We start from the raw sequence: 9,623 nt of genomic DNA on the forward strand, positions 1-9,623 counted from the left end.
CAGCTCTCTGCCACATATGCCTGCTCTGTCCTTTCCAGTCCTACTTGGTAAGTGGTGGCCCCAGTGGATCCCAGAGCCATCCCCCTCCTCCAGGGCCCAGAATGCCCCTCCCTTGGCCTCCATGCTGCTGGGGAGAATGCAACGCATGTATTAGGAGACCCAGGGAACACATAGCCTTCAGCCTTTCTGAGCTTCTCCATGGGTGGAGCTACAAACTGTTTGCTTGGAGCTGCCATGGTTAGGCACTTTTGCAGTGGAAGCATCCATTCTTTCCCCCTGGAGGCCCTCAGTAGGTGCCTCAGCTGAGACAGCAGTGGTCAGAGGTTGATTTCCTTTCAGATTGGTTTGATCTCCTTGTTGTATAAAGGACTCTCAAGTATCTTCTCAAGCACCACAGTTCAAAAGCTCAATTCTTTGGCATTCACTGTTTCTTATGGTCCAGATTGCACATCTGTACCTGATTACTGGAAAAACCATAGCTTTGACTCTACAGACCTCTGTAGCAAAGTGAGTCTCTGCTTTTTAATACACTTTGCAGGTTTTTAATAGCCTTTCTTCCTTCCAAGGAGCAAGTGTGTTTTAATTTTGTCGCTGCCGTCAAGGTCCATAGTGATTTTAGAGGCCAAGAAAATAAAATCTGCCACTGTTTCCACTTTTCCATCATCTATATGCCATGAAATGGTGGGACTGGATGCCGTGAATATTGAGTATCTTTTTGTGAATAGTTTTTTGAATGTTGAGTTTAAGCTAGTTTTTTCATCTCCTTTCCTCATCGCAAGGCTCTTTAGTTTTTCTTTGCTTTCTGCTATTAGGGTAGTGTCATCTTCATATCTGTGGATGTTGATACTTCTCCCAGCAATCTTGATTCTAGCTTGGGATTTATCCAGACCAGCATATTGAATGATGTATCTTACATATAGGTTAAATAACCAGAGTGACAATGTATACCTTGTCATGCTCCTGTCCCAATTTTAAATCTTTCAGTTGTTCCATGTCTGATTCTAATTGCTGCTTTTTGACCTACATGCAGACTTGTTAGGAGAAAGGTAAGGTGATCTGGTACTCCCATTTCCTTAAGAATTTTCCACAGTTTGTTGTGGTCCACAGTGAAAGGCTTTAGCATAGTCAGTGAAGCAGATGGAAATGTTTTTTCTGGGATTCCCTTGCTTTCTCTATGATCCAATGAATGTTGGCAATTTGATCTCTGGTTGCTCAAACCAGTTTGTATATTTGGAAGTTCTCAGTTCATGTACTGTTGAAACTTAGCTTGAAGGATATTGAGCATTACCTTGCTAGCAAGTGAGATGAGCACAATGGCATGATAGGTTGAACATTCGTAGGAATTGCCTTTCTTTTGCATTGGAATGAAAACTGACCTTTACCAGCACTGTGGTCACTGATGAGCTTTCCAAATTTGCTGACATATTGAATGCAGCACATTTACAGCCTCATTCTTTAGGAATTTTTAACAGCTCAGCTGGAATTTCATCACCTTCCCTTTCTTTTCTTGTAGTGATGCTTCCTAAAGCCCACTTGACTTCATACTCGAGTATCTGGCTTTATGTGAGTGACCCCAGCAACATCCCTATCCCGGTCATTATGAACATTTTTGTATAGTTCTTCTGTGCATTCTTGCCACCTCTTCTTAATCTCATCTGCTTCTGTTAGGTCTCTGACTTTTCTGTCCTTTATTGTGCCAATCTTTGCATGAAGTGTTCCTCTGGTATCTCCACTTTTCTTGAAAAGATCTATACTCTTTACAATTCTCTTGTTTTCCTCTAATTCTTGCACTGTTCACTTATGAAGACTTTCTCATCTCTCCTTGCTATTCTCTGAAAGTCTGCATTGCACTGGGTATATCTTTCCCTTTCTTTTTTGCCTTTCACTTCTCTTATTTTCTCAGCTATTTTTTAAGTCCTCCTCTGGAAACCACTTTGCCTTCTCACATTTGTTTTTCTTGAGGATGGTTTTAATGACCACCTCTTGTACAATTTTACAAACCTCCATCCACAGTTCTTCAGGCTACCAGACCTAATCCCTTGAATCTATTTTTCATCCCCACTATATAATCATAAGGGATTTGATTTAGGTCATAGCTGAATGTTGTAGTGGTTTTCCTTACTTTCTTCGATTTAAATATGAATATTGTTTGCTTCTGCCTAAGCATTGCTTCCAGATCACAACCCACCACTTCCAGTGGGTGTGGATCAAAAACATACAATTTTAGGACAGTTACCTGGGGTTTGTGCTTGGCTTTTAACATGCTTAGCTATGTGAGCTTGATTAAGTCTCTTGACCTCAGTTTTCTCATCTGGAAAATAGGCACTATGATGATGATTACAGCTTCTAGATTGCATGTGTGCCTGAAAAGAGCAAGTGGCCCTGAGAGGGCTTTCTGGGTTCCTGAGTCTGGAACAAATATGAATTATTCTGCCACCTGGGAGAAGGAAATCTTCTGTTTAGAGGTTATGGCTGCCATCCTCAAGGCTAAATATTGATGTTTCTGAACCCTGATCCAGAACTCTGACTGAGCCTATGCTTCTGTTTTCTGGGCTCACAAAAGAGCTAATTATTACTGTCTCAGATTACTCCCTTCCTCAGCTTTACCAGTCAGCCTTTCCTTGTCAACTGCTTCTCCCCTGAAATCACACTGCAAGGAAAGTTGTAAAAGTTCTCGCTCTCTTGTCAGTTTACCACATCTCCAGCGTAGCAAGAAGTAGCTGTTATGGCTATTTTTCATAGCAACAACTATGGCAACCTGTACAGTCCAATCTCAGCCTGTTAAGTGAATCTTTCCCCATTTGGCCCCTCATGTTTAAATTACCTATAGTTGCCTTAGTAATCATCTTATGCTTGCTGTTTAATGTCAAAATATGTGTGGACCTGATGGAGTTTTCTTTCCCAAGCATAATTCCAACCATGCAATTAAGTAACCAAACATTTAGTCATCTAACTACCCACAGGAATTCACAGAAGCAAACCACCCATCATGCATTTCTTGCTTGCCCCAAAACACCATTGAACTGATCTACTGAAACAATGTGATACATTGGCATGTACACTCCAGAAGAGACATTTTTTCTCTGGATTTGTTTTCCACCTAGTGCAGAATGTCTACCATAAGCTTGGCCTTCCATCAGGTGGTCACCTAAATTTTGCAGACTCAGCCCACTCCAGATTCCTTCCACATCCCTCAGTAAAATTGAGAGAAAAGACTCAAAGTTCTCACTCCTGCAGAAAGCAGTTTTTTTGGTTTTCTTAGAAAACAATATTTGGTAACACATTCAAAATCTTGTGCTCCTTGCCTTGGATTCAAGGACCTGCACCAGAGAATGGGAAGCCTCCCCTTCCACCTAAATCTTTCACCACTCCCACCAGGGCCACAGGCTTGACCAGACCCCAAAGACTTCTGCCTGCTTCCTAATATCTTCTGTACATTAGTTCAGTTCAGTCTCTCAGTCATGTCCAACTCTTTCCTATATCATGGGGTGCAGTATGCCAGGTTTCCCTGTCCGTCACCAACTCCTGGGGCTTGCTCAGACTCATGTTCATCAGGTCGGTGATGCCACCAAACAATTTCATCTTCTGTCTTCCCCTTTGCTTTCTGTCTTTAATCTTGCCCTTTATCAGGGTCTTTTCTAATGAGTCAGTTTTCCCATCAATAGGCCAAAGTATTGGAGGTTCAGCTTCAGAATTGGTCCTTTCAGTGAATATTCAGGACTTTTTTCCTTTAGCATGGACTGGTTGAATCTCCTTGCAGTCCACGGGACTCTCAAGAGTCTTATCCAACACTACAGTTTAAAAGCATCAATTCTTTGGTACACAGCTTTGTTTATGGTCCAACTCTCACATCCACTCACGACTTCTGGTAAAACCATAGCTTTGACTATACAGACCTTTGCTGGTAAAGTAATGCCTCTGCTTTTTAGTATGCTGTATGGTTTTTCATAGCTTTTCTTCCAAGGAGCTAGCGTCTTTTTTTTTTTTTTCCACAACTGTGGTCACTATCTACAGTGATTTTGGAGCCCAGGGAAATAAAGCCTGTCACTGTTTTCATTGTTTTTCCTGGTATTTGCCATGAAGTCATGGAACTGGATGCCATGATCTTCATTTTTCGATCTTTACATACCACATCAACACCATCCCAAAGAAAAATAAATGCAAAAGGCTAAATGGTTGCTTGAGGAGGCCTCACAAATAACTTAGAAAAGAAGAGAAGCAAAAGGCAAAGGAGAAAAGAACGACATACTCATCTGAATGCAGAGTTCCAAAGAATAGCAAGAAGAGTTTTTTAAAAAGCCTTCCTGAGTGATCAGTGCAAAGAAATAGAGGAAAACATTAGAATGGTAAAAACCAGAGATCTCTTCAAGAAAATTAGAGATACGGAGGGAATGTTTCAGGCAAAGATGGGCACAATAAAAGAGAGACACAGGATGGACCTAACAGAAGCAGAATATATTAAGAAGAGGTTGAAAGAATACACAGAAGATCTGCACAAATAGATATTAATGACCAGGATAACCACGATGGTGTGATCACTCACCTAGAGCTAGACAGTCCTGAAATGCGAAGTCAAAGAGGTCTACAGAAGCATCACTAAGAGCAAATCTAGTGGGTGTGATGGCATTGCAGTAGAGCTATATCAGATCCTAAAAGATGATGCTGTTAAAGTGCTGCACTCAATATGCCAGCACATGTGGAAAACTCAGCAGTGGCCACAGGACTGGAAAGGTTGTTTTCATTGCAATCCTCATAAAAGGTGATTTTAAAGAATGTTCACCTACCACACAGTTGCACTCATCTCACATGCTACCAAAGTAATTTCTCCAAGCAAGTCTTCAATGATGCATGAACTGTGAAATTCCATATGTTCAAGCTGGATTTAGAAAAGACAGAGGAACCAGAGATCAAATTGCCAACATTCGTTGGATGATAGAAAAAGCAAGAGGATTCTAGAAAAACACCTACCTCTGCTTTATTGACCATGAAAAGCCTTTGACTATGCGGATTACAACAAACTGTAGAAAACTTACAGAGATGGGAATAGCAGACTACCTTACCTGCCTTCTGAGAAATCTGTACGCAGGTCAAGAAGCAACAGTTAGAACTGAACATGGAACAAAAGACTGGTTCCAATTCGGAAAAGGAGTAGGCAAAGGCTGTATATTGTCACCTTGCTTATATAACTTATATGAAGAGTACATCATGAGAAATGCCCAACTGGATGAAGTACAAGCTGGAATCAAGATTGCTGGGAGAAATATCAGTAACTTCAGATATGCAGAAGACAACACCCTCATTGCAGAAATTGAAGAGAAACTAAAGAGCCTCTTGATGAAAGTGAATTAGGAGAGTGAAACATCTGATTTAAACTTCACATTCAAAAAATGAAGATCATGGCATTTGGTCCCATCACGTAATGGCAAATAGATGGGGAAACAATGGAAACAGTGAGAGACGTTATTTTCAGGGGCTCCAAAATCACTGCAGATGATGACTGCAGTCATAAAATTAAAAGATGCTTACTCATTTGAAGAAAAACTATGACAAAATTTTACAATTTTTTAAAAAGTAGAGACATTACTTTGCTGAAAAAGTTCAGTATAATCAAAGCTATGATTTTTCCAGTTGTCATGTATGGATGTGACAGTTGCACCATAGAGAATGGTGAGCAATGAATAATTGATGGTTTTGAACTGTGGCATTGGACAAGAATCTTGAGAGTCCCTTGGACTGCAAGGATATCCACCCAGTCATCCTAAAGGAAATCAATCCTGAATATTCATTGGAAGGACCGATGCTGAAATTGAACCTCCAATACTTTGGCCAACTGATGTGAAGAATGACTCATTAGAAAAGACCCTGTTACTGGGAAAGATTGAAGGCAGGAGGAGAGAGGATGACAGAGGATGAGATGGTTTGATGGAATCGCCGGACGGACATGAGTTTGCCCAAGCTCCAGGAGTGGCCAAGCGAGCCCTGGCGTGCTACAGTCCACAGGGTTGCAAAGAGTCTGACATGACTGAGCGACTGAACTGGACAGAACATACCACATAGCAAATACTATTTGTAATGGGCATGTTTCTCCAGCAGGACTGGGGCTCGCTATGGCCCCAACATATATCCCCAATCAAGTTTGCACCCATGCACAGAAGTCAGTACCTAGCATTCACAAGGCATTCAGTGAGTTCTAACTGCAGGGGGACCTCCATTTTAGTCGACATAAAAGATTAAAGGACACATTTATCCTCCTGCCACTAATAACTCCAAAGTAGGAAAGACAAATGAAAGAGCACTGTTTTGCATCTAATATCTGGCAGCAGAGAACAGATCCCTGACGTGAGGAGCAAGCAAGGAGAGTTCTACAACTGCCCCAACTCTAGAAATAGTTTCAAACACATACATGGAAGTTGTACCTAGGCACAGACAAACAGTCTCCGCAGGAAGAGAGATTTATGACTATATAGTTAGAGTTCACAGGAGAGAGCTACATACAGAGAACTGTAGGAAGGTACAGGTGATACCCTTCCAGTTTTCTGCAGAAAGTTGATTGTACTGGTTTGAATTATAGGGAACAATGCTTGAATCTCAAATTGCACCAAGTCTAATTGTGTCCTCACCCACCAGCATGTAAATTACCCATTTTTAATGTAAATTTATTTATATTATTTGGAGGCTAATTACTTTACAATATTGTATTGGTTTGCCATACATTGACATGAATCCACCATGTGTATACACGTGTTTCTCATCCTAAACCCCCCTCCCACCTCCCTACATATACCATCCCTCTGGGTCAATCCAGTGCACCAGCCCCAAGCATCCTGTATCATGCATCGAACCTGGACTGGTGATTCATTTCACATATGATAATATACATGATTCAATGTCATTCACCCAAATCATCCCACCCTTGCCCTCTCCCACAGCGTCCCAAAGACTATTCTATACATCTGTATCTCTTTTGCTGCCCTGAATACAGGGTTATAGTTACCATCTTTCTAAATTACATATATATGTGTTAGTATACGGTATTGGTGTTTTTCTTTCTGGCTTACATCACTCTGTATAACAGGCTGCAATTTCATCCACCTCATTAGAACTGACTCAAATGCATTCTTTTTAATCTGAGTAATACTCCATTGTGTATATGCACCACGGCTTTCTTACCCATTCATCTGCTGATGGACATCTAGGTTGCTTCCATGTCCTGGCTATTATAAACAGTGCTGCGATGAACATTGGGGTACACATGTCTCTTTCAATTCTGGTTTCCTCAGTGCATAGGCCCAGTAGTGGGATTGCTGGTTCATAAGGCAGTTCTAGTTCCAGTTTTTTAAGGAATCTCCACACTGCTCCCCATAGTGGCTGTACTAGTTTGCATTCCCACCAATAGTGTAAGAGATTTCCCTTTTCTCCACACCCTCTCCAGTATTTATTGCTTGTAGACATTTGGATAGCTACTATTCTGACTGGCATGAAATGGTACCTCATAGTGGTTTTGATTTGCATTTCTCTGATAATGAGTGATGTTGAGCAACTTTTCATGTGTTTGTTAGATTCAATGCAATCCCTATCAAGCTACCAATGGTATTTTTCATAGAGCTAGAACAAATAATTTCACAATTTGTACAGGAAAAACAAAAAAACAAAAAACCTTGAATAGCCAAAGCAATCTTGAGAAAGAAGAATGGAACTGGAGGAATCAACCTGCCTGACTTCAGGCTCTACTACAAAGCCATAGTCATCAAGAAAATATGGTACTGGCACAAAGACAGAAATATAGATCAATGGAACAAAATAGAAAGCCCAGAGATAAATCCACGCACCTATGGACAACTTATCTTTGACAAAGGAGGCAAGAATATACAATGGAGAAAAGACAGTCTCTTTAACAAGTGGTGTTGGGAAAACTGGCCAATGACTTGTAAAAGAATGAAAGTAGAATACTTTCTTACACCATACGCAAAAATAAACTCAAAATGGATTGAAGATCTAAATGTACAACAAGAACCTATAAAACTCCTAGGGAAAGCATAGGCAAAACATTCTACAACATAAATCACAGCAGGATCCTCTATGACCCACCTCCAAGAATATTGGAAGTAAAAGCAAAGAAAACAAATGGAACCTAATTAAAATTAAAAGCTTCTGTACAACAACAGAAACCATAAGTAAGGTGAAAAGACAGCCTTTAGAATGGGAGAAAATAATAGCAAATTAAACAACTGAAAAGAACTAATCTCAAAAATATACAAGCAATTCCTGCACCTTAATTCCAGATAAATAAATGACCAAATCAAAAAGTGGGCCAAGGAACTAAACAGACATATCTCCCTAGAAGACATACAGATGGCTAAAAAACACGATGGCTAACAAACAAGTGTGTCTTTCAATTCTGTTTTCGTTGGTGTTTATACTCAGCAGTGGGATTACTGAGTCGTATGGCCATTCAATTTCCAGTTTTTTAAGGAATCTCCACACTGTTCTCCAGAGTGGCTGTACTAGTGTGCATTCCCACCAACAGTCTAAGAGGGTTCCTTTTTCTCCACACCCTCTTCAGCATTTACTGCTTGTAGACTTTTGGATAGCAGTCATTCTGACTGGCATGAAATGGTACCTCACTGTGGTTTTGATTTGAATTTCTCTGATAATGAGTGATGTTGGGCACCTTTTCATGTGTTTGTTAGCCATCTGTATGTCTTCTTTGGAGAAATTTCTGCTTAGTTCTTTGGCACATTTTTTGAATGTGTCGTTTATTTTTTTGGAATTGAGCTGCAGGAGTTGCTTGTATATTTTTGAGATTAATTATTTGTCAGTTGCTTCATTTGTTAATATTTCCTCCCATTTTGAATGCAGTCTTTTCACCTTGCTTATAGTTTCCTTTGTTCTGCGGAAGCTGTCAATTTTGATTTGGTCCCATTTGTTTTCTTTTTGCTTTTATTTCCAATATTCTGGGAGGTGGGTCATAGAGCATCCTGCTGTGATTTATGTCGGAGAGTGTTTTACCTATGTTCTACTCTAGGAGTTTTATATTTTCTGGTTGTACATTTAGATCTTTAATCCATTTTGTGTTTATTTTTGTGTATGGTGATAGAAAGTGTTCTAGTTCCATTCTTTTACAAGTCATTGGCCAGTTTTCCCAACACCACTTGTTAAAGAGATTGTCTTTTCTCCATTGTATATTCTTGCCTCCTTTGTCAAAGATAAGGTGTCCATAGGTGCATGGATTTATCTCTGGGCTTTCTATTTTGTTCTGTTGATCTATATTTCTGTCTTTGTGCCAGTACCATACTGTCTTGATGAGTGTGGCTTTGTAGTAGAGCCTGAAGTCAGGCAGGTTGATTCCTCCAGTTCCATTCTTCTTTCTCAAGATTGCTTTGGATATTTGAGGTTTTTTGTATTTCCATACAAATTGTGAAATTATTTGTTCTAGCTTTGTGGGGAAAAAAAAAAAAAAAAAAAAAACCTTTGGTAGCTTGGTAGCTTTTCCATTGGATCTATAGATTGTTTTGGGTACTATAGTCACTTTCACTATATTGATTTTTCCGATCCAGTGTGTTGATTTTATAACCTGCAACTGTACCATATTCATTGTTGAGCTTTAGTAATTTTCTGGTGGA

Source organism: Bos indicus x Bos taurus, chromosome 29 (genome assembly GCF_003369695.1).
Source record: "Bos indicus x Bos taurus breed Angus x Brahman F1 hybrid chromosome 29, Bos_hybrid_MaternalHap_v2.0, whole genome shotgun sequence".
NCBI classification, from domain to species: Eukaryota; Metazoa; Chordata; class Mammalia; order Artiodactyla; family Bovidae; genus Bos; species Bos indicus x Bos taurus.